Source organism: Sceloporus occidentalis, unplaced genomic scaffold (genome assembly GCF_023333645.1).
Source record: "Sceloporus occidentalis isolate IW3139 unplaced genomic scaffold, rSceOcc1.0.p SCAF_4, whole genome shotgun sequence".
Lineage (NCBI taxonomy): Eukaryota > Metazoa > Chordata > Lepidosauria > Squamata > Phrynosomatidae > Sceloporus > Sceloporus occidentalis.
In genome coordinates, this window is record NW_028316984.1 from 61,656,990 (window position 1) to 61,683,526 (window position 26,537).

Consider the following 26,537-nt stretch of genomic DNA (forward strand, 5'->3'; position numbering starts at 1 on the left):
AAAGATGCTGGACAACTACTTGCTGGGATGCTTTAGCTTGAGATGCTGCATTCAGTAGCAGTTGGAGTTGACAGCCCATGAGGCCTATTTCAGTGATTCTGTGACTATGGAGAGAGCTGCAAGGTAGGAGCCTTCTAACCTGAATTTGAATTTCTCTGTACTTTAAATGTGTAGAACATGATGATGATGATGATGATGATGATGATGATGATAATAATAATAATAATTTATTTGTATCCCGCCCCTTTGAGGTCAATCGGGGCGGCTAACAATAATAAAATACAATATATATCAAAATCTAATTCCCTCCCCCACTTAAAAAGTTATTAAATCAATTATAATTAAAACCAACAAATTAAAACAACATAACACATACACACCATTACAAAACAGACAAAAACAAAACAGCAAATTGTGGCAGCATTCCACTCAAATTTCCAGAGAGGACCTTAGGGACTCTCATGAGAAGAGGGTTCCTGAGGCTGGGATTATCTATCCAGGAAAGGCCTGCCGGACGAGATCCGTCTTGACAGCCTTTTTAAAGCTGTCTAAAGATGTCAGTTGACGGATCTCGTCCGGCAGGTCGTTCCATAATCTGGGGGCGACAACAGAAAATGTCCTCTGGGAGGTAGCCAAAAGCCTATATCTTTGAGGCTGCAGCAAATTTCTCCCAGAGGACTGGAGTGTGTGGGGAGGATTATATGGGAGGAAGCGGTCCCTGAGATAGTTTGGACCCAAGCCATTTAGGGCTTTAAAGGTGATAACCAACACCTTGTATTGGGCCCGGAAACTAATAGGCAGCCAGTGGAGGGACTTTAATACTGGAGTAATATGGTCCCTCCTCGATGTTCCTGACACTACTCTGGCTGCCATATTCTGCACTAATTGCAGTTTCCGAATCAAGCACAAGGGTAGCCCCATGTAGAGCTCATTACAGAAATCTAGACATGAGGTTACCAGCGCGTGTACAATAGTCTCGAGATCCCTTGCTTCCAGAAAAGGGCGCAGTTGGCGTATCAGCCGAAGCTGATAACAGGTGCGCCTGACTGTCGCATTTACCTGATTTGTCATCAGGAGCAATGAGTCAAGGAGCACCCCCAGACTGCGAACACAGTCACTGGAGGAGAGTGTGACCCCATCCAGGACTGGGGATTGCAACCCAATTCTTGGTTTCGGGGCTGCTACCGTGAGCACCTCCGTCTTGTCCGCATTCAGTTTCAACCTGTTTTTCCTCATCTAGCCCATTACTGCCTGAAGACATTCATTGAGAGAAGAGACGCCATCAGAATTCGAGGCCGACGAACGAGACATGGAGAAATAGATCTGGGTGTCATCAGCGTACTGATAACACCCAGCTCCATAACTCTGAATAATCTCACCCAGCGGCTTCATATAGATGTTAAATAACATCGGGGACAGTATAGCACCCTGTGGTACCCCACAGGTGAGCTCCCTTTTACTGGAGCAGCTGTCCCCGAGCAGCATCCTCTGGGACCTGCCCGAGAGGAAGGACCGGAACCACTGCAATGCAGTGCCTCCGATACCTAACCCCCTCAGGCGGTCCAAGAGGATGCCATGATCTATTGTGTTGAAAGCCGCTGAGAGGTCTAGGAGCACCAACAGGGTCACACTACCCCTGTCGATGCTCAGACACAGATCGTCGGTCAAGGCAACCATGGTAGTCTCAACCCCAAAGCCTGTCCTGAAGCCAGTTTGAAATGGGTCTAGATAATCGGTTTCATCCAAGACAGCTTGGAGTTCAAGAGCAACTGCCCTCTTGATCACCTTGCTCAAAAATGGTAGTAAAGAGACTGGCCTGTAATTATTCATATCCAGGGGGTCAAGGGAAGGTTTTTTCAGAAGCGGCCTAACAGCCGCTTCCTTCAAACAAGGTGGAATATGTCCTTCCCTGAAGGATGCATTGATGATATCCATAAGGAACTTCCTCAATGCATCCCCCCCCCCGGACGGCCAGCCATGATGGGCAAGGGTCGAGAGGGCAAGTTGTTTTCCTCACCCTACCAAGGAGCATCAGTACTCACAGATTGCAGCTGATCCAGAAAGAAGGATCTCTTCGCTGCACGTATTGCCTCCCGATAGGACCAAAGAAAGTTCCTATGGCGAGTTCTGTCGGATAAGAGTCGAGTCTTCCGCCACTTGCACTCTAGTCATTGTCCAAGCCGCTTTATATTCCTAAGCTCTGGTGTATACCATGGCTTACGGTTTGAAGCGGAATGGCAAGGACGCTTGGGAGCGATCCTGTCGATAGCCCTGGGGAGATCGGTGTTCCAAGTATTAACCAAAGCATCAACAGGATCACCGGCATTCCCAACCATTAAACCCTCTAAAGCTTTCTGGAATCGGATTGGTTCCATTAGCCTTCGAGGGCAGACCATTCTAATGGGTCCACCAGCCCCAGAGGGGCGGATACAGGCTCTAAGTTCCATCTTGACCAGGAAATGATCCGTCCATGACAATGCAGAGGTACTAGTAACCTCCGCCCATGGATCTTTCTGCCCCGTACTAAAGACCGCATCGAGTGTATGACCTGCACAATGTGTGGGCCCAGCGACCAATTGGGATAGGCCCATGTTTGTCATGGTCTCCATGAACTCCCGAGCCGCACCTGTTAAACTGGTCTCAATGAATATGTGTGGATATTAATATAGTTACAACCATATCAAGGTTTAGAGATCTCACCGTACCTATCTTTCTCTATACATCATGAATTAAGCAAGTGTTTAGGTGACTTTTTGTTGACATTGATCACACTGTTATACTATTACATTCCTTTTCTCCTGAGGCTTTGGTGGGTGGTACCACAGATGTAGGTTCCACAGGTAAATAAAGTTTCTTATCCTTGGTACATCTCAATTCCCTTTGACTTGGCATCCCCTGGTGTAACACTTTGACTCTTTCCTGAATGCCAGAATGAAATAGTTTGGGTTATTGTCTCATTCAGCTGTAGGCCAGTTCCTCATTTCCAGCATTTGTACATAAAATGCATTTAAATGGTAAACAACTGCACTATCATCCCTTTCTGAACTGGAGAGATAAGATTCCTTTCTCTTGGCTAAATGTATCCCTCATATATCTTATAGGTCCTTAAGCAATGATGTTGGTTTCTGGTAATCCTTTTTCTCTGTGTCATAATACAGTTCTTCTATCACTCAGAGTTCATAAATGACTTGTGGCATCTGTTTCTATTTTCACTGCAATTTCCTTTAGCTTAGATTTGCAAATGTCCATGTGCTCAACAGCTACTGTAGTTTTCATCCTTAAGCACAATTGTATTTTCTGCCCCTTTTGTAAATATGCACAGCATGGTGCCATCATTTCAGATCATATAAGGTCAATTATAATGGTTGCTTATGAAATATGACTTGTTTGTTTAGGAAACATATGGCAGAGCAGGTCTTGCCATATCTAATTTCTGTTTAAAATGTTCTATTATTTCTTTGAATTCTGCCTCTCAATCCCAAAGGGCATTCTTGAGGCAAACCACAATAATCAAGATGGAAACAATTCCAAATCAGTCAATTAAAGTAAGAAAAGCAAAAATAAATACTGTAAGGAAGACAACTCAAACTATATATATATATATATGATTGAATCCCAGACTTAAGATGTAGCCACAGTGCAGAATTGAATCAGTTTGACACCACTTTAACTGCCATGACTCTGTCCTACAGAATCCTGGGATTAGTAGTCTGAAGAGGTATTCAGAGAGCTCTGATGCCTGACCAAACTACAAATCCCAGGATTTTGAAGGATAGAGACATGGCAGTTGAAAATTGTGTCAAACTGATTTAATTCTGCACTGTAGATATACTCTAAGGCATGCCAGTGGTAGCTCTTGACTCAAATGCCAGCAGGACAATGAATCTATGTCACGTTTTAGTTTGATTGTTGAAGGAGCTACTCAAGTTCAACATATTTAGGGGACAGAGTTTGGCACTACTCTGTCCCCTTTAAAATTTGAATAAATCCCAGAATTGGAGGGGCCTCCCTATTATCAAGGAAGCTACCAGCTATTTGTTGACAATTGGGAGAATGTATGCAGCTGTCGAATCTCTTCCACCAAGTCGTTCCAGAGTCTAGGGGCACCTGTAGGAAAAGTCTTCTGGTGGACAGTCACCAACCTAGTTCTGGCTGATTGGAGTAAATAAAGGGCAGATTATATGGGAGGAGGCAATCCTGTAGATAACTTGGACTCAAATTACGTAGGGCTTTAAAGGTAGTAACTAACATTTTGTACCTTGCCTAGTTAATTGGCAGCCAGCGGAATGATTTTAATAGTTGTGTGATATGATCACTGCTGGATGTCTCAGTAACCAATTTGGCTGCCTTGTTCTGAACTAACTGAAGTTTCTGAACTGGGTACAGAGGTAGGCCGATGTACATCACATTGAAAAAGTATAGCCTTGAGGTTACCAGTGTGTCCACTACCATCTTTAGGTCCTCCATTTGATTTCCAGGATTTAAATCCTGGATCTCTTCACAGGTATAAACATCCCTGAGATATAATGCTATTCCTCCTCCTTTCCTGTTTGGTCTATTTCTCTTAAAAAGGTTATACCCCTCTATTCCTACATTCCAATCATGAGACTCGTCCCATCAGGTTTCAATGAGGCAGGAACTAATACACCCTCTATTGCATTTGAATCTTTACAAGTTTGGGATGCCTTTCCAAAATGGCATATGTGTACATGTGTATTGCATATATCATTTTATTCAAACATGTCCTATACACTTGATAGGCTTGATGTGCAACTGTGTGTTGGATGTGCATGGAAAGTGAAAAAAAACCTATGATAATGATAATTAACCATAGATTTCTGTAAAAGAAAAAAAAAGTTAGGTGCATAATATAATTCTTGGAAGCACTGAGGTTTCCTTCTCCCTCTAGTCATTAAGAAAAAATATTGACTGCCTGTGATTGAGTTTTAAAATGTTCATAGAGACTGTCAATTAGTATAAATCAAGTTCAACAAGACTGATCTGGAATTCTGTGCTTTGAGTAAAGTAACTTAGAAGTCTTGCCAGAGGGATTCCAGCAGATCCATCCATATGGCCTGTTTCAATCAGATTTGGCCCTAAATAGATGGAATCTTACTGCAAAGCAAAATTCGATTGAACGTAGATGAATGAGATAAGACAATAGATTTGTATGTTGTAATGTATGTAACATTTGAAGACCACAGTTTTAATTCCCTGGAACACACATACACATTTTATGTAATAGACAGACAAAGGGCCATGTTGCTGTCACTTTTTTACCCCTGGGGACACATGCTGTTTATGGAACACCCTTTGCCTAACCTGATCTCGAGCTTGTGCATTGCTTCGTAAGAATAATGAATGCAATGCATATAATGCTGTACAATCCAGATATTCATCCTGCTTAGTTTTGAACGGGCTTCAGCATAACATTATATCTGACCTTCCTAAAAGTAATTTCCCAGACTTTGCAACATATTTAGAAGAGACTTTTGGTGCTGATCACATTGCTCTTCACATACTGGATGATACAGTCATAGATATTTCATTTGTTGATGTTGGGCCCATACAGACAGGCCAAAATAAAGCTGCTTCATGTCACTTTGGAGGTATGGTGTTTAAATGCTGCATGTGTCCTAAGAGGCCAGAAACCATGCCAAAGCCAAGCTCCAGTCCTAAGCACTGGAGCATGGCTTTGGAGCAGCTTCTGGCCTCTTAGGATGCATGCATCATTTAAACAGCATATCTCCAAAGTGACTCAAAGCAGCTTTATTTTGGCCTGTCTGCATGGGCCCATTGTTAACTGTCCTCAGTTCAATCCTGAGTTATGGCAACCCCGTGGATAAGACATTTCCAATTCCCCCTATGCTCCACTGCTCTGCTTAGGTCCTGCAAATTGAGGCTTGTGACCTCCCTGATTGAATCTAGCCATCTGACATGCAGTCTTTTTCAACTACTACTACCTTCTCTAGTATTATTGTCTTTTCTAATGAGTCATGCCTTCTCATGATGTGACCAAAATACGACAGCCTCAGTTTCATCATCTTGGATTCCAGGTAGAGTTCAGGCTTGGTCTGTTCTAGGATCCATTTTGTTTGTCTTTTTGACCATCAACTGTGTCCTCAGGACTCTTCTCCAGCACCACATCTCAAATTAATTTATTTTCTTTCTACCCATTTTCTTTGCTGTCCAACTCTTCCATCTGTACATGGGGTGATGGCGAATATAATGGCTTAGATGAGTCCAACTTTGGTGCTCAGTTGTATAACTTTACACATTAGGATCTTGTCTAGTTCTTTCATAGATGACCTTCCCATTCCTAGTCATTTTATTATTTCTTGACTACAGCCTCAATTCTGATCGATGTTTGATCCAAGGTACACACTATATAAATATATACTATATAGTACTAAATAATTTTAATTTGTTTCTGCATTAAGATGTGTGAACTAAATGTTCTGAAATTACCATACTTGCTTTCTTATGCTTATAACATCTAACCTCTATAAAAACTAGCTTTTCTTTCATGACTTCTGTATACAAGTTAAAGGGATGCTCCGAATCAATTAATAGACAACTTATTTTTATCTTGACATTTCCTTGTATTCACTGCAAAGCTTACAAAGTGGTTGGGAACATAAGAAAATGATTTGTGGGTCAAACAAATTACCCTAGGAATATTAAATGCTTAATTAATTCAGAATTTAATTAAAATAGTTAAATTCTAGTAAGACTTTTATATTATAGCCATTCAGATTTTGAGCTCTCATTCCAGAGTAGCTCTATTAGCTAATGGAGACTACACCACGATAAGTAGTTGGAGCACTGCAGCTCATATTTTTACTGAGTTAGTAGACATTAAATGGATTGAACCAATGGCTACTACTTAACTCCATCCTAAAACTTTAAAGAATGAAGAAACACTTGAAGATTAATTTGTCTACCAAAGCCAATTAGTCCATAAATGTGACAGTGCTTGATCTGAGAAATCAATGTGGTATCCAGATAACTTATGTAACTTTGATAACTGCTGTTGTAACTTTGTCAGCAAAATTGGCAACTTTAATTACTTTGGCATGCCCATCCTGAGCTTATGAGCACATCCTGATTAGAACTGACGAACCTTGATTAATGAAAAGTCCAAAAGGTTGTATTAGAGAATTACAGAGAAGCTTAATTATCTCATAAGTTTTTAAGTGTTGATTTTTTTTTTAAAAAAAGGAAGAGAGTCTGTGTCAGCACTTAAAGTAAAATCTTGCTTTACTTTCTAATGCATTCCTTTCTTTTAGCAGGTTTGTTTAGATAAGAGCAGTGTATTGTAGATAACATGTAACTTTAAAAAAATTGTTTCAGGTATCTGGTTGCTATGAAACAAATGAACCTTTTGAAATCTTAGACTTGAGGGAGTCTAAAAAGTCCTGAAGGTAATTACAAAACTCTTTGATACTTGAAGGAGCACCTCTCTCTATGTATATGTGGGTCCAAGAATTGAGATCTGTCAGAGGGATCCCCCTCCATGTCTCATCAGTAGAGGAAGTAGATTAGGGAGAGGGTCTTTTCTGTGCTGGCATCCTGGTTGTGGCTTTTTATTAAAGCCTTTGGCCCAAACTGACTTTATCCAGGGTGCACATGTTTTATGTTTATATTATTAAAAAATGTTTTATCTGCTTTTAAATTGTCTATTTTTCACACACTTTCTTTGTTAATGACAACTTGTTGTGATGACAAGAATGTTAATCTTACATGAATTACAGTAACAACATGGCACATACATATGACTCATGAGTGGACTATTCACACAAGCAAGCCTTTTGCTCAAGTTGATCATCAAGGGATCATTGGAACCAATTGTCAGTTAAAGCGGTTCAATGCAGTCAAACACATAAGTAACTAGAAACTCCTTGGACACAGACATTATTCTCAATAGTTCCATAAATCTTAGTATTTCCGTTAAGAATTTGGGCTATGTCCTTCCAGTTTGTTGGTGTTACTTGCTGACAACAAGGGGGCAGGGGCTGCGGACTGCACAGAATGGCACCCTAGAAGAAGATGTCCACATAGTGAAACATTACACATAGAGGGTCTGATGCGGCTACTTTTTTGTTGTTGTTAACTGCCCTCAAGTCAATCTCTATGGAGATTCTATGGATAAGACATCTCCAAGACCCTTTGTCCTCCCCTGCTCTGCTTAATTCCTGCAACCCCATACCCGTAACCTCCTTAATAGAGTCCATCCATCTAGTATGTGGTCTTCCTCTCTTTCTACTTCCCTCCACCTTTCCAAATTATTGTCTTTTCCAATGATGTGTCCAAAGTCCGACAGCCTCAGTTGTCATCTTGGCTTCCAAAAGGTTTCCAGCTTGATCTGCTCTAGGACCCATTTGTTTGTCCTTTTGGCTGTTCATGGGATCCTCAGCACTCTTCTCCAGCACCATATCTCAAATGAATGGATTTTCTTCCTATCTTCTTTCTTAACTGTCCAGCTCTCACATCCATACATGGTAATAGGGAGTACAAGGGCTTGTATGATTCTAACTTTTGTGCTCAGTTGTATATCTTTGCATTTTAGAATCTTTTCTAGTTCTTTCATAGTCACCTTGTCCATTATTAATCTTCTTCTGATTTCCTGACTGGAGCCCTCATTTATATCAATGTTTGATCACAGGTATGGCAATTATTTTACTATTTCTATTTCTTCATTGTCCAGGTTGAACTTGTAAAGGTCCTCAGTGGTTATTATTATTTTCTTTATGTTCAGCATTAAGCCTGTCTTTGCACTTTCTTCCTTTATCTTCCTTAGTAGCTTCCCTTTCCTGTTCACCCAGAAACGGTGTCAGATCCCCAATGGGGCCTCTGGAGCCTGTAGCACTGCCCCCATCAGCAGTGGATGCTGCTGGGGAAGCTGTGCTTTCAGAGTGTGGCACAACTGCTTGCCTATAATTCCACCAACATTACTGGACCAGGCTGTGAAAGGCTGCTATAAAAGAACATGGCTAAAACAAATGACAGAAAATTGTAAATGCCAAGGTGTTGCTTCAGAAGTATTCCTTCTTGCATATAACTGTGGATGCAACCACACTGTAGAATTAAAACAGTTTGACACTACTTTAACTGTCTTGATCTGTCTTACAGGGTCCTGGACATTGTCAGCTCTCTGACAGACCAGGCTGAATATCTCACCAAATTACAAATCCCAGGATTCTGTAAAATAAGTCATGGCAGTTAATATGGTATCAAACTATTTTAATTCTGTAGTGTGGCTACACCCTGTGTCTGAAGGAGTCAAAAATAACTATTTTGTATAGCTACATTTGATGATAAAAGCTGCCTTTCCAGTCAAATGCATTTAACTGAGTCCTAAGTAAGATGTAAACAAGTAGGTATCAACAAGAAAAGAGGTGCATAGTACATGTCACCAAGTTTGTTAGCAGTCTACAGATTGTGCCTGGATTTATTAGTCAGGTGACATTGGCCGAGTATGGACCAGTGCTTTGTGCCAGCCTGGCGCCGAAAGTAGGACTCAGTGGGGCGGAGTGTCCACATGCTCCCGAGACCTACTGCACACCACAGGCACTGTTTACACATGGTGCATGATGATGACATCCGCTGTGCACAGCAGCCAAACAGCGTGGTGCATGAGGGATGTCATCATGGCACTTGAGTGCACCAATGGCACCCATTCTGTGGCGCAAAAAGAAACCCCTTTTGGGGACTTCTTTTTCTGCCGTGCACAGGCTGCACCGTGTGGTTGCTACAGCCTGCTTCTAGGGCAGAAAGGGGCCTATCTCTCGAGCTCCATTATCTACTGAAGAAAAGTCTAATCTGTCACTTGCTTATTTGTAAGCAAGCACACATAGGATTACATCTTAACTGTTTTTCTAGTTCTACTTAGGCTTTTAATAAATAAATATTAAAGCTTTATTTACAATCCTGTAATGTTTTCTCAGAATAAGTTGGATTTTCAATGGCCTTAACTCCAGAGTAAGAATGCATTGTATCACATGTTGTCAGAATTGGGTGCTTGTAGAGATGGGCTCCAGGATAAAAATGAGAGGAGGACAGTTATCCAGAAGAGTGTGGGATTTGGTGCTGTACATTACAAAAAGGAGCAGGAATAAGCAAATATTGCCTTGTCCTGTTTCTCCGCTATATAAATAAAGCATGATGATGATGATGATGATGATGATGATGATGATGATGATGATGATAACAATGGGAGTCTTTGCAGAGTTTCAAGTCCTTCCACAGACAGTAAAAGCTCTACTGTTGGCTGGTGTTTCAGTATAGATCCAATCTGCAGAGTCTGGACCCAAACAGACAGGCCAAAATAAAGCTGCTTCAGGTCACTTTGGAGGTATGCTGTGTAAATGATGCATGCGTCCCAAGAGGCCAGAAGCCGTGCCAAAGCTGTGCTCCAGTCCTAAGGACTGGAGCACAGCTTTGGCACGGCTTCTGGCCTCTTAAGAAGCAGCTTTATTTTGGCCTGTCTGTTTGGGCCCTTTGTTGAACTATGAACTTTGTGAGTGTTGTTAACCTGCTAACAAATAACCCATTGGGACTATATCATCATCCAGAATATTTATTTTGATACAAGGGTCAAAATAGTTTATAAGAAAGCTACTTAAAAACTTATACCATGTTTCTCTCTTATGCAGACCCAGGCCTCTTATTATCTGTGAATGTTAACATGTTAATTAATTAAACAGGCATTAATGAATTCAAGGTTTACACAGGTATGATAAGAAAATGCTTACTCTGTCATTCTAATAATCCACTCTGCTATCCTCTTTTCTTCTTCTCTTATTTTAAGATATGTCAAGATAATGCTCATTGGTAATCACCCCAATAGCAGTACAAAACCAAGTTATATGGCTCATGTAATTCATCTTGCAGAGTTAACCAAACATTCCTCCTCCCTCCCTCCCTCCCTCCTTCATTCTCTCTCTCTCTGTATTACACCAAAATGGCTAGCATGAATGATCTTCCCTACCCCCTGCCGTATAATAGTGTGCTGCATTTCTTATTGGAATGCTTGCACCAATGCTGATCTAACAGCAAGCATTAGTTTTGCTCTGGTATCTATTGTCCCTGTCCCAGGGATTCTGGGAACTGTTGTAGAAACAGGATTTTTCCAATATTCTGTCCTGTCCTAAAGGAAATATATTCCTGATATATGCAAGGAATAGGTTACTGGAATGGCACATTTGCCTGGCAGGGTTAATTGACCTTATAGTTATCTCTCTTTGCCTTTGACAAAATAGCTGTGAGGATGCAGTCCACTACACATATCACAGCAGTCACCTCAGATCAACAGAATCAGAGTGCCTTTAACAAAGAAGAACTTGAAAGAAATCAACAACAAGGAAAACTGAATATAGGCATACCTCTTTGCCAGAAGGCTTTCTTTTACAAAGTCTTTTTACGCCTGCATAGTTTCTACATTTCATCTTCATCCTCTCTCTGCATCATCATTGGGAGGAGGGTGGAGGAGGGAAAGAGAACCTAGGAGTGAAACAGATTGCCACGAAGGAGAGCCAGGTTGAAACCACCCCTGAGAAAGCCAGGCAGGGGCCACAGCAACTGCACGCATTTTGCCATTTCTTTTGGGGCCGACAAAAAAGCTGGGTTTTCCTTCCCTGTCATGGCTTTAAGGTGCTCGTGCAGTATGCAGCATGCAAATGCTATGATGCCAAAGTGCCCTAAAGCTGGCCACGATGTGGGTGGGTGGGTGGGCGGCATGTAGCTGGCTTCTGGGCATCTTGGGGGGGAGGGGGGGTGCAGCGTGTGTATGCCACACCCCCAAGCCAGCTAGAAGCCGGCTTTTCATGCCAATCTGTCCCGGCCCATAGACTTTCAGTAATGAGTTGCAGCAGCATATCTGCAGTAAACAATGCAGTAAAACAAGCTGAGAAAGACTGTGATTCTAAATGGTCCTACAATGGCTGTGTTTACCTGCCAACAACAGACAAGACAAATAGCAGCTGCCCCCAGAATCTCTTGCTGAGCACAGGTGAATGGCAAAACAGAGAACATAAGTGGAAAACAGATAAAACTGCCATACCAGCTACCCCAGGATGTTTTTAGGAGTGGATGTGAGAGCTAGACAGATAAGAAAGAAGATAGTGGGAAAAATCAATTCATTTGAGATGTAGTGCTGGAGAAGAATGCTGAGGATTCTGTGGACAGCCAAAAAGACAAACAAATGGGTTGTAGAGCAGGAATCTCAAGCCAGAAATCTCCTTGGAAGCCAAGATGACAAAACCTAAGTTGTATTTTGGACACGTCACGAGAAGGGAGGACTCATTGGAAAAAACCAATAATGCTAGGATAGGTGGAGGGAAGTAGAAAGAGAGGAAAGCCACATGCTAGATGAATGGACTTTATTAAAGAGATCACAAGTATGAGTTTGCAGGAGTTGGGCAGAGCAGTAGAGAACAGGGGGTTATGGCGATGATCCATCAGCAGGGTCATCATGAATCAAGACTGACATGAAGGGAGTTAACAACAACAAAGATCTATGTTTGGGAATCAAAATGGAAAAAATTAGAAAGTAGCTGTTGGTGAAAGAAAAAAAATTATCCCTGAATGTATTTTGGAAGTAGCCTTCAAGTGGTCTCCAGAACATTCCAAATGTTTTTTGTTTGTTTGTTTGTTTATGTAAGGCTAACTGCTGATAGAGGATGCATGCATACTGTAGAAATAATGCCATGATCACACCTTATAGACTCCTGGAATTTGTAGTTTTGTGAGGCACCAGCACTCTAGGGCAGAGAAGGCGAAGGACATTGTAATAGTACAAATCCCAGAATTCCATAGAATGGAACTACAGCACTTAAAGTGGTATCAAACTGCATTATTTCTACAGTGCAGAAATAACTTAGTTGTTTTTGCCTCTGATACCAACTCTTCTCCTAAAGATGTAATGCCTAGGAACACATCTACTTCGTAACAGTGATAAACTCAATCAAGGAATCCAAGGAGATTATTGCACATAAAATCCACTCCGGGATATACGCGGGTTGTAACCATCACTGATGGATCTTGTCGCACTGCCCATGCCTGAGCAGTTGGCAGCCCATATCCAACCCAGTCTTCTCCAGCAGCTTTTCAATAATGGGAAAATCCTGTTCATCAAAAAGGTGCCAGAGAAGCCCAGGTTGGATATGGGCTGCCTATTGCTCAGGCATGGGGCAGTGCGATAAGATCCATTGGTGACGTTTACAACCCAAGTCTATCCCAGTGCAGATTTCTTGTGCAATAATCTCTCAAGCCTCTGAGGGGCAATACAGATCTCTCCTTTGGGGAGTCTGCAGCTGCCCCTGTACTGGCCGGATTGGTGCTGCAGCAACCACACGCCAAGCCACCGATTCAGGCTCTGTAGAGCACAAAAAGGAACTGGAAAAACTGGCTCCTTTTTGTGACCTTGAAGGGGCATGATAGCTGCAGCCGCATGGCATGATGATGCCCCTTTGGTACTCTGCCATTTGGGCACTGCACCAGAGGTACATCATCATGGCAAATGCTGTGTAGACCAGTGCATGCCACAATGGTGCCCTGCCAATGGTGGTAGGGCTTGGAGCATGCGAATGTTCAACCCTCAATCCGCCCACAGGCCAGTGCTTTTCGCCGTTCTGTACAGGGCCTGGGTCTTCAAGACCTGAGCTGGTCTGTTGATGATCAGGTGATTTGGAGGTCTCTCATTCATAGGGTTGCCATAAGTCAAAGTTGGCTTGATGACATTTAACAGCATCAAACCTGAGATCAGTATCTCCGTGTAGCCCATCTAATAGAGTGAGGAAACTGATCTGCAAGTACATTCTTTTGCATGTTTGAGAACCCACAGAAGTTCATTTCAACAGAAGCCTAGGACTTATTATACCAGACAGATCTCCTAGGCTCCCAGGAAATCACTGGAGGGTGACAAAGCATGAACCTTTCACTTCTTAAGCAGTGAATGTTGTCTTTGGACACATTCATCATGCAGTGGGTGGAAAAATAAATGTGGGGAAATAAGAATTAATTCCAGGTTTCTGTATGCAAGTCAGGTAAAGGTTTGAAGATGGTCATGCAAGCAGAAGGTCCCATGAAGTGCATGTAAAACTTGATTACTTAAATAATGTCACTATTTTGAGAGGCCAGATGGACAACTGGATTTGCTTCTTCGAAACAAAATCTTTACTGAGTTTTGGATATTCCCATAGGAAAAAGAAAGTTGCTCATTCTGGGATGGTTAAAAATAACTAAATGGATTGCACAGATGGCTCAGTGACTGATACAAGGAACAGAGATCACATGTGGATAGGCCAGAGCCCTACTTTAACAACTCTACAACAGGAAAAAGGGAAGACATTCAATGCTCTAAAATCCAAGACTTGTTATGTGACTGTTTACAGGACTGTAACAATATGAATAAATGCAAGAACAATTCTGTCATTTTAGCATTTGAGTAGACAAAAAACTGGAGGTTGAGTAGTAAATGTTTGGTTGCAGTTCATCCATAAGAATCTCAAGAGTTTGATCTTTGTTGAAAATATGGAAATCCAGCAGTGTTAATTTACAGTATGGAGATTATTGCCCTGCCCTTTTCCATCCTTCTATTGGTGTGGGATGAAAACTTTTAAAGATGGATTTTATTGCACACCTCTGTGCCCAGACCAAAGGCATCCCGTACCCAATCATGGCATCTCATACCCAATCTGGACTTCTCCTGTGCTTTGCAAAGAATGGGAAAGTCCTGTTCTTTCAAAAAGTGCTGAAGTAGTCTAAATCAGGTATGAGATGCAATGTTCAGGTAGGGGATGCCTCCAGTCTAGGCACCGAGGCGTGTGATAAAATCCACCCTTAAAAGTTTTCATCCTGCACTAAGGTCAGGACGGAAGGACAGAAAAGGGCAGTGCAATAATCTCCTATATCTACCTCTGTTTTGTGGAAGGTGGAGCCCATTCATTAGCAAAGAGTTGTCTTATTTATTTTATTTTTTTAGATTCCACTTGTACATTCAATACAATTTATTTCAGGTACATTTCAAGATTCCCACAGCTCTGTACCCACATACACTTCCACAAATTGACCTATGTTGTAAACACATGAGACTCTGTGTTACCAGTTATATGGACATAAGAAAGAAATAGATCATTGTGAGATAGAGAACGCAGGGTGGTTGGGGGAAGGTATGTTGTAGAGCACCAGATATTATAAACTCGAAGACATATTCCAGCTGCCTTGGGAAGTGGTGGAATCTCCTCCTTTGGAGGTTTGAAAACAGAGGATGGCCATCTGTTGGGGATGCTTTGATTGTGAGTTCCTGCATGGCAGTGGGCAGGACTGGATGGTGCTTGTGGCCTCCTCCTACTGTATTCTATGATTCAGAGTTGTAAGTTTGATTGTGTGCGTGTATGTGTGTGTGTGTGTTATAAATATACTCTAATGTACTAGTTTTGCAATTGCAAATAAAAAGATCTAAAAGATGACCAGGGAAGGAAACAGTATGGTTAGGAAAGTTAAAAAAACAACCTGATTTGCATCCAAAAATTGAAGCGCACATTTATTTAATGTGCAAATGTAATGGAAAAAGGCTCCAGGTATGGTGGCTAAAGACGAAGCCACATAAACACTTAATTTTCTTTTACTGTGCTCTGTGACTATTAATAATATTATGGCACTAAGGCAGAAACGTTAAACTAAGCAGGGGAGCCATAAATGTTCCTAGGCTGAGCAGCATTGTTGATATTAGTGGCTAATAGCTCCAGAGTTCACATAAAATGCAGATTGAAGTACAAAGCTGTTTAGTGGAGTCAGCAGTGGCAGTGAACTGTTTACAGGTGAAACCAATAACCAGAGGGTAGATGCAGCAGGGGGTACTTTTTACACAAGACATCAAGGGTAGGATTGTGCAGAGGTCCAAATCGGCATGTATCTGTCCTACGGCTGGGGGCAAGGGAGATTGGATGATCTCTTTTTCCTTTGCTTGGGGGAGGGGGATACTCTGGGAAATGATTAATTGTGATTTGTTTCCACTTGCCAATGTCATGGAGCCTGCACTCTTGCATGTGCATGAAACATCTGCATTAATAAGAAGGAAATTCCTACGAGGCTTATAACACATGACTTAATAGAGCACCACCAGGGCCTAGAGATGAGAAGTTGGGCTTGAGGTTAATGAACCATAATTAAACTCACTCACTGTGACTTCCAGGAGAATGCAAGGTTTAATAGCAGTCAAAGGGACATTACCATATTCAATATGTTTATCAGAAAATGGACACTTGCTGTTTTGTCACATATCCATGGAAGACAGGCACTGTGTGTGGGGATATTGACTTGCAAAACAAGTGAGGCGAGTAAATGAAGATGCAGTTTCTTCCACTGTGGAGAAACTTTTATTGGAAATGGGAGGTTTCAGCAACTGGTCAATTTCAAAAGTTTTAAATCTAAACTTTTTTTAGGTATTTGAGCAGCTTCATTTCTGCCAGCATTCACGGCTTTCTTTTATTCTCCTTTCTTACTTCTTCCTTTTTGGCTTGTGTTGAATAATAGAAGCTCTTATACAGCTGTCTTAAAGCAAAAGGAAAATGTTACTTTAACCTAGATGCTTTCATTGTCTGTCATTACTGCCTTAACAGTGTCTATAATGAGTCACCCAAGAAATGTCTTCCAAAAATATTGGTGGCCAAGCATGGCATTAGGTTTGTAGTCCTAGTGTATGTATGCAAAACTGTATTCATTCCTCATTTGTACATTCCTTATGGTGGATCATTGTGCAATACACAGAACTGCCATAAAAGGATGTGTGAATTATATACGTATGGTGGGTTCAGGTTAGACATACTGTCTCTGTAGAGTCTCATTATTCTTAAAGTAGTCCAAATGGCACAATATTGACAAGCCTGTTATGGATGCATCAATACCTTGTTGTTGTTGTGTGCCTCCAAGTCATTTTTGACTTATGGTGACCCTAAGGGGAACCTATCACAGGGCTTTCTTGGCAACTTTCTTCACAGGCTGAGAGAGTACAGTCTGTTCTTGCTTAACACGGGTGATCCGTTCCGGGTAAAGCAAAAAGTCTGTATGTTCAAGCCCCATTGGATAGAATGGGGCTTGGGCTTGCTGCGCAGCCATGTGCATGGGCCGTGGGTGCATGTGCTATTGTTTTTAATGGCGGGTGGCTTCAGCATAAGCTGAAAGCCACTTATAATGAGCCCACGCCTGGCACAGGCTCACTGTATGACTTGTCCAAGGTCACCCAGTGGGTTTTTATGCTAGAGCGGGGAATTGTACTCTGATCTCTAGACTTCATTGCTCATAGTCCAATGTTACTACACCATGATGTCTCTCTACTTTATTCTTATTTGCTATGAAATGTTTGTATTTTCTTTTATTTTTCACATAACTTAGAGTCCATGTATGTATCATGTATCAAGGAGAGCTGTATTCATCATCCTCTGATTGTTATGTTACAGCATGCATGGATCATGAACTCATGCATGAGTTTTATATATACAATTCACATGTAAAATGACCTGTCATGGCTGTAAAGAGGTATATGGAGTTTGTGTTATCTGTCCTCTTCCTATGTACCTCATTAATTACATTCAAATTAGAATGCATCCATCACAGCACTGTTCTCATGGGCGCTTTACAGAGCGCCCAAAAAGGGTGCTCTGCTGGCGCCCGTGTTTGCTGTGCCAGGGAACCGCAGCGGACAAACCGCGCGGTTCCCTGGCGCAGCAAAAAGAACTTGCAAAAAGCGGGTTCTTTTTGCGGCGTGGCTATGATGCTGCAACATGCCAATGGCACACTTGCAACGTCATTTCTGTGCCGTGCCGTGCAGACGTAGCATCTGCTACGTCAAAATGGCGATGCCCATGTAGAATGGGTGCTGCCATTTTGTACATGCTCGGCATGTACTATGGTTAGGAGCGTCTGGAAAGGATGCCCCTTCCTAACCCTAGTACGTGCCGAGCACATACTTTTTGGCGGTGTGTAACCCGCCATGGTGTTAATACTTTGAAAAGTGTGTTAGAATTTCTGCTGTTGGATCATCTTCTGACTCATATCATCAGAGACATAATGCACAATGGAACTCTTCCAATTTGTACATCAGATGTTCTGTGTTCACCTGTGTTGGTCACTCATTTGTATTGCAAAAGTGAAGAGAATTATGGGGCAAAGGCAAGTTGAAAATGGTTTCCATATGATATAATCACCTTTTGTTATTGACAGTGCAGTAGAAAAGGTGTCTTGGAACAATAGGCATCTTGTTTTTTATTATTTATTTTATTATTAAAAATATACAGATAAACTTGCATACTTAATTTCATACATACAATTAAGATATTCAATATTCAGTACAAACTGACAACACAAAAACATAAAAACAAAATCATAAAAAAACTATTCATCTTTCATACCTTTCTTACATTCTACATTTGTTACTTCCTTGGACAATTCCATAAGTATTTTTATTCTATATATACCTTTGGTTTTGTATATCTATTACTCTTAGTAATTCTTTTCCCTTGTTTTCTTTAATTCTTATTGTTTTGTAAATCTAAAATAAATGTTGCTTATTTTGATACTTCCTTGTTTAATATTTTTGAAAAGTAAAGGTAATAATAGCTTACATCTTTATTCACAAAGGATCACTATTAATTCAGGGTACTTGGAGGACCGCCTATCCCCATATAATCCGCCCCGCACACTCAGGTCGGCAGGGAAGAACTTGCTGGAGGTCCCAACAGCACATTATGCGAGGACCTCGTAACGGGCCTTTTCTATCTCAGCCCCTAGAATATGGAATAATCTCCCAGATGAGCTCCGCTCCACCACATCTTTAGATCTCTTTAAGAAGAATCTTAAGACCTTTTTCTTCTCCCAAGCCTTCCCCCCATGAGATGTCATTTTATGTTTTACCCCCTCTGTTGATGACCTTGCAATGTTATGGATTCCCCCCACTCAGCTGACCCTATTGTTGTTATTGTGATTGTTTTTAAATGCTGTTTTAATTGTTTTATCTTGATGTATTTTTTATCTAAATCTGTACGCTGCTTTGATCAAAGTTGGAAAAGCGGGATAAAAATAAACTTTTATTATTATTATTATTACATGTAATTCTCCTACATACATTTTACCATATATCTCCTTCATTTCCCTTCACCCTTTTAACATATCTTTTAATAATACTATCTTCCTCCATTTTCTTTCACCACTTTTTTCCAATCTTTAGCTAAGTCCACATTTGATTTATACAATAATCTCATAGAAACTAGATTCATTTCCATCATATCTATTAAGTTAATAAACCATTCCTCCATTTGTGTGTGTGTGTGTGGGGGGGGGGAGTTGTTTCCATATTTGGCTCTAAAGCATTCTTGCTGGTGCCAACATATATAAGATTATTTTTCCATACCTTTTTTTGAGTCCCTCATATAATTGATTTACCAGAAAAATTTCTGGTCTTATTTCTATTTTAACATCCAAAATTTCATTGATTAGAATACCAATTTGCTTCCAGTACTTTCTTGCTTTCTCACAACTCCACTACATGTGGAAGAATGTCCCTGTCTTTTTCTGACATTTCCAGCAACTCTTACTTCCCACTTTATATATTTTACAGTGTCTTTCTGGCCTTAAGTACCACTTATGTATTTTTTTTTTGTGGAAATTCTCCCTGATATCAGTAGGCATCTTGGAAATGGAAGAAAATAGATACATGGGGAGCTCAGTAATTACAATGTTGTAATCCAATGTACAACACTGTAATAACGTTAATTTACTTTACCATTGTAACAACTGAAAGTTGCCACACAACAGAGAAATTTTTGAACTGCTGAAAATCAGGGCAGTGAGTGATGACATGACCAGCCCTGCTCCAGTAGCAGGATGCAATGTAACAAGCAGCTATGAAAGGACTCCACAAAGGTCCCCAAGCCTGCTGGTTGCACCATTCTCCTCAACCAGGAGAGAAGTGGACCATCACCACTTACTGCTCCATTCTCTAGCACCTTGGGCCTTCTGTTGTGGGGCTACATGGTTTAAAGGATAGTTTTGTGGGGGTAGGATTGGAAAATGTTGCTATGGGGTTGTAGCTATATTGTCTTAGCTACATCACTCAATCCAGGATCTCTACCACAATTAGCTGCCTCCATACCATAGATCTGAACAAGGGCCAAGTCCTGCAAATCTTGTAGACAAATTTCTGCTTAGAACTGTTTTTTTAAAAAAGCTTGGTACGTTAAAATACTATGAAGAATTAATACTGCATAGCAATTTAACATACTGTAACAAGGTAATCTGAAAAAGCTAAAATTCGGATCCGGGAGGGGGAGATCTTCTCTAAATACAGTTGATTTTTTTTATTTATTTTTTGGTAAAACATCATACAGAAGTTAGTCAAGAAGGAGCTACCCCTGATGTTCAAAATTTGAAGTATGAGGAATTTGATTTCAAATGCATAGGTATTAAATAGATAAAAACCTAAGACTAGCACAGCATGGAAATCAAGTGGTAAGCATGCAATAAATTTGTAGGAAATCTGCTGATGTATTTCAAAGCTATCAGCATTCAAAATATTGCAAAACTAATTAAGAAAGGTGAAATATTTTTGGCATATTATATCCTTAGCAGTTATGCCAAAGGTACAGATGAAACCCTGTGTGTGTGTGTGTGTGTGTGTGTGTGTGTGTGTGTGTGTGTGTATTTATATATATTAAAATGACAGGCAAATAATTGCATTCACAGTTGAAATTACTTCATTAGCAAGATACTGGATTTCATGTTTTTGTGTAGAGCTCAGCACACAGGAAGATGACATTTTGTTTTTATGTGTGTTTGTATGTGGTTGCACGAGTGTGTATTCGTAAATTACAAACAGTTAATGATCACTATTGAATTGTAGCTATATTTGTAACTGCTGCTGAATGGCTTAATGCTATAAAACAGATGTAAAATTGTGTTAGGTGAGTCTATTTGTCAAAGAAATTGCCAGTTACAAAACCGGCAAAGTGACAGTAAATAATTTTCTGATTTGTTTAATTGTCATTTTCATCACTTTAAAGCTGATTTTTAGTGCACTGAGTCATTACCCAGTTGAACAAATTATTACTGAAGATGTTTAATATTTTACTGATTTTTCCACATTATTTTGCAAAGCTGTCTCATTCTGTTTATTCCTTCACATTTATTTGTGATCCAGTCTGAAATAAAATGCCATTAAAGTTCTGACACTACACTGGAATTCTTTAAAGTACTTTCTATGCTACCTGAATTACACAGTAGGTGTGCACTGATTGCCCTATTATTATTCCAGTGTCCATTTCTCTAAGGTAAAGAACACAATTTTAAGGCAAAAGCAAATGAAGCCTCAGGCAATTTAAGCTAATAAGCAGCTGAACTAAGGAACACTGAGTGCACAAAACATGCATATCTTGAATAAGTAATTCAGTCTGTTTTCTTTCTACAAGATAAAAACAGCAAGGGAATTCTGATGATTATGGTGTGCAATATTTTTCAAATGTGTAGTATGACCAAACCATGCCTTATTCAAGACAGCTGGAATGTCATAACTGATGATTAACAGTTCACAGACAACAGAAAAGCACTTTATGAGAATGTGAGAATGCCATGCTCAGATTCATACTTAACTATCAAGTTTCTTGGTTGGGCTTGAGAAAATCACAATTTTCAGTGGAATCCACATTGAATGAGGTTGGTGTGAGGCTAAACATCCACTCCAAACTTTTAAGAGGAATCCTCACAAAAGGCTGACATTAGTGATGTCTGGGTGAAAGAACTCATTTTCAGCCCAGGGAAGTTCTAGTTCTCTGAAGGCCATATAGAGAGAATTATTCTTCTCCACAGCAATTCTCCACAGGAAATCACAATAAAACTTTATTTCCCCTTCTTTTGTGGCTCTCTAACTGGCTCCTAAAGCTTTCTCTAGAGTTGGTTTTGAGGATACACAAGGTGGAGCAAGAGTATTGCTTTTTTTCTGGTTGCACTGGATCCTGTCCTTCTGCTTGTAGAACATCATTGTAATATACTGGCCAAAGACTGTAATATGTGGTCAGTGTCTGATATATGAAATATCTGTTTTCCTCTCAAGCTCTTCTCTCTGAGGAAAAATTTGTCTGACATAAGGTCGAAAGCTGTATAACAACAGTTTCCTTCTCAGGAGCTGAACCTTTATATTGATTCTACTCAGAGCTATCAAAGTTTTCAGGTTTCGGTCTGGCTGAAACTGAAGAAGGCAATGAACAATGCTCACATAGCACTTTACAACATTTGAACTACTTCACATATAATATCTCAAAAATTCTTTCATCAGCCTTGTTGGTCACTATTACTGCTGCCATAGACATGGTTGGGGATGGGTTTGGAGACTGCAAGGAAAATGTTACATTTATCTCACTTTGAGTGTTTGAATGGAGTGTGGCACTTACCTGGATGTTGTTTCCTTTGACAGGAGATCATTGGAAGCTTATAAACATCTTGCAATATTTGAGTTTATTCTCCTATGCACACAGGTGGTGGCACAGGTTAAACATGCCCACAGACAGCAAAGTCTGTGACTATGTCAAATTTGCACATGTAGGTGCTGAAGGGATCACTCTCTCTGCTCCCAAAGTCAATTCTCTCTACCCTCAAAACTCAGCTGTCTCTCCCCAAACTTCAGCCTTATGCTTTTGTCTCCTTTCTGAGGCACTTAGATTTCTTCAGCAGCAGCTGGTAGGAAAGATTTGCTTTTGTCATGTTCATAAGATTTAAAGGAGATCCATCTGCCAAGAGCAATTATCCTAACAAAGGACATACCTGCAACATTGCCAAAAACATTTGCAGTCTTTCTGACACCTCAGCTACATCTTCTGATGCCAAATAATAACTCTTCTGCAGCCATTTCCAAAATGCATGGCAGTAGTGGGGTATTACTCAGGCTGGCCTTTGGCTACCAGTTTAGATACTGCCTTATACCAACTCTCATGAACCTATGCTAAAACTGCAAGATGCTTCCCAAGTGATATACCAGACTTATGCGAAATGTAGACTGAAATGTTTTCAACCATCACCTGAAGTTCTGGGTATACATTTGTAGTAACATTTCATACATGGATTTTAACCATGGTCAGGATGAGGAGGATGGTGATGTTGCCATCATTTTGAACCTTTTTTGACATGGAAAATGAAAAGCTGTTTGAAACTGTATGAGTGTACAGTTGGCCCTCCATATCCACAAATTTGGCATCCAGGTACTCAACTATCCATGGCCTGAAAATTGTTGTTGCTTTTTTAAAAATAAATCCAAAAAGCAAAATTTATCATTTTATATAAGGGACATCATTTTATCATGTCATTGTGTATAATGCGACTTCAGTATCCATAGATTTTGGCATCAGTGGTGGTGGTGGGGGGGGTACTGGAATCAAACCTCAGGGGATACCAAGGGCCTTCTGTAATTGTAAGCACCTCAAATATTCAAATTAATATACCAACACAATGTTCAAAACAGGGATTATGGAAGACTTTTTTTTTTTTTTTTGCTCACACATGAAATAAATGTACTCTATCCATCAATACTGACAAAAAAGAAAAACCCCACAGCATCAAAAATCAAAAAGCCAACCTCTAAGAAGAGGGAATTATCTCTAGATAGGGAAATTTTCACAAGACAAGGAATGACCAGGATGCTTAGGAACAACAGTTGGGAACATGAAGGATTTGCCACTGCAGTCTCTCTGCATCTGCTGTCTGAGGAAATTGCTTTGCTTTGCCCAGTACTAGAGATATTCCTGTTCAGTATAGGATAATGACCATGGGTACTAAGAACATCAGATTAATATTTTGACTTCAAATCCAAATATTCAGAAGGGAGAATGTCCCACTGAATGAACTGTAACTTAATACTGGATGAACAAAAATGTGATTACACTGTTTTGTTCTTAGTCACTTATAAACATCCACATTAGCAGTACTTCATTAAATCCACAGCCTTAACAGCAACCACAAAAAATGACATGCAATGATAGACTTTGCTGTCCACTAAAATTCCTGCCACTTTAAATAAATAATTCCCAGCACCTTGGGAATTACAGTATAGAATTCATGTAACAGCAACTAAATAAATGAGCTGACAGTGAATGAAAGTCAATATTTTCTCCTCATCTCCTGAGATTTCTCAAGCTTATTCTCAGCTGTGCTTGCTTCACTGGAGTGAAAAGATTTTTCTCTGTCAAGTGAAACTGCATTAAAAATAATAAAGATAAGGAGAGTTACTGAAACCACCAAAATAATCAAATTAGTCTCACAGGTACTAATGTTATTCAGAATTAATTTTAAAAGCAAGTAAAGAAAAGGACTGTTTATTTTAGAATAGCTACACCCCTTCTCAGGTTTAGCTTCACTCTTTTAAATCTTCCCTAGTTTTAAATTCAACTCTCTTTATTTTGTACCCTAATCCTTTCATCCTCATTCTAGACTTTGAATAAATGACAAGGGCTTCTGAAAATCATTGAACCAGGTTAGACACAAAGACAGTCAAGAATTGGTATAAATTTATGTAAATACTCAGAAAAGGCACCTCAAACCCAGCTGCAGTGAAGGAGAGGAGCAGGCTTCCCATTTGCTCTGCATTCACACAGTGCTTTACAACTACAAATTGTCAGTACAAGATGGTACTTCAGCTAGGAAACCACGGCTGTTGTTGATGGCTATTTGGATGACAATGAAAGGGTGCCAGGAGACTCTGGGGCCATTCAGACTACCTTTTAACCCAGTTCAGGATTTGAAATTTGCATGTGAAGTTCATATTGGCTGAGAGGAGGCAAAAGGGGAAATCAGCTTGACTTTTGGGCTGCAAAGGGCTGTAGGGAGGGGGAGTGGAGAAAGTGATGGAGGAGGAGGAGGAGGATGAAGGAGCCCTGGGAAGAAGGGAGCCATGGAGGGCATTCTCTAACGGAGCAGGAGGAGGAGGATGAAGGAGCCAGCGCAGCTTGGGAGGGGAGGGTCAGAAGGAAAGAGGAGGAGGAGGATTGCCCAGGGAAATAGGGCTGTGGGGCTAAGCCGGGGGATGTAGGGAAATCCAGCTGCAGCAGAAGGAGCCTCTGTTATTTCTGACAATTTATGCGCATGATTTTTTGGGCGACATGTCTGTGTGCTTGCTTGTGCTACTGTGCTACTTTCATTTCCTCTTGCTCCTGGATTATTATTATTATTTGTGGTATATGCAGATGCTACAGTCAGAATGCCTGCGCTGCATTTCCCTTTTATTCCCAATTGATTCCATGGGTCTACTTTAGTTGGAACTGACAGGTCACTCTCTCTCAGCCTCAGTGGAAGGCAATGGCAAAGCTCCTCTGAAGAGAATGTCAGAAGGAGGAAAAGGGTCAGTTCAGGTCAGGTCACAGGCAGGGCACGAATGGAGCTCCCATCAGGCACCTTCCCCCACTTTTTTATTTTTTAAAATTATTTCTGACAAAATATGTGCATGTTTTTTTTTTCTTGAGGCAGATATATATAGATAGAACATGGCTAGCTGCTTGTTCCCTTCCCTTTAATTTGCTGGCTTCCAGCAAAGGGGAAATGTTGCAAAGGGCTAGACTTTTTTTCCTTTGCAAATCAATGCTATAATTCGAATGTTACATTTGTTGCTCTTGTCAATTAGGCAACTGGCAAAATGATACATGCTTTTGCTACTATCTCTTCAGAGCTAGCCCTGAATTGCTTTTAAAAGCAAAAAAGAATGCATGGCAATCGCATCCTTTTCTGTCATTTTCGAGGTGAGGAATTTAATATTATTATTATTATTATTATTATTATTATTATTACATGTGTACGAGGCATTCTGGGGTGGCAAGGAGCTGGGGAAACAGGATGCATTAGCTTGCATTTTGGGGTTGAAAATGGGGCCAAGGGCAGATTATAACCTGCACTGACCCAAATGCCCCCCCCCCCCCCCACACACACAAAAAGAGGTTTTAAATTTTAACGTGAGCACTTTGGGGCATTTTGTGCATGGCTCTTTAAAAAAAAAAGGAGGGGGTAGGACACTTCCGATGCCCCTGCAAACGTCACCTATGACTTGATTGACAGCAGGCGCCTTCAAGTTAAACCCGATAAGGCATTCGCGTTAAAATGTCCCTCAAATCTAGTGGGCACTCGCTAACGGAGAGATTCGGGGGAGGGGCATCCTGATCTACCCAGTTCCACCCACGTTAACTGGGCCAGTGGGAATGGGGTCTCTGTCTCTTTGGCTTCCTCTTGTGGAATAAAGGTCTAACCTGCAGAACCTGGTAAAGAAGAAAGGATGTTCTCAAGAAGGCAACCAAAATGATGAGTGGTCTGGAAACCATGCCCCATGAGGAATGGCTTAGGGAGCTGGGTATGTTTCACATGGGGAAAAGAAGGTTAAGAGGTGATATGATAGTCATGTTTAAATATTTGAAGGGTTGTCATGCTGAGGATGCAGCAAGCTTGTTTTCTGATGATCCAGACACTAGGACATGGAGTAATGAATGCGAGCTTCCAGGAAAAGAGATTACACCTAA

At 40.7% G+C, this 26,537-nt stretch overlaps 1 protein-coding gene across 5 annotated transcripts in view; it reads left to right on the plus strand.

The window, feature by feature from the left end:
* The window catches only part of NCKAP5 (NCK associated protein 5), a 783,557-nt gene that overhangs the window by 112,068 nt on the left and 644,952 nt on the right, over window positions 1–26,537 (plus strand). The window lies entirely within an intron of this gene.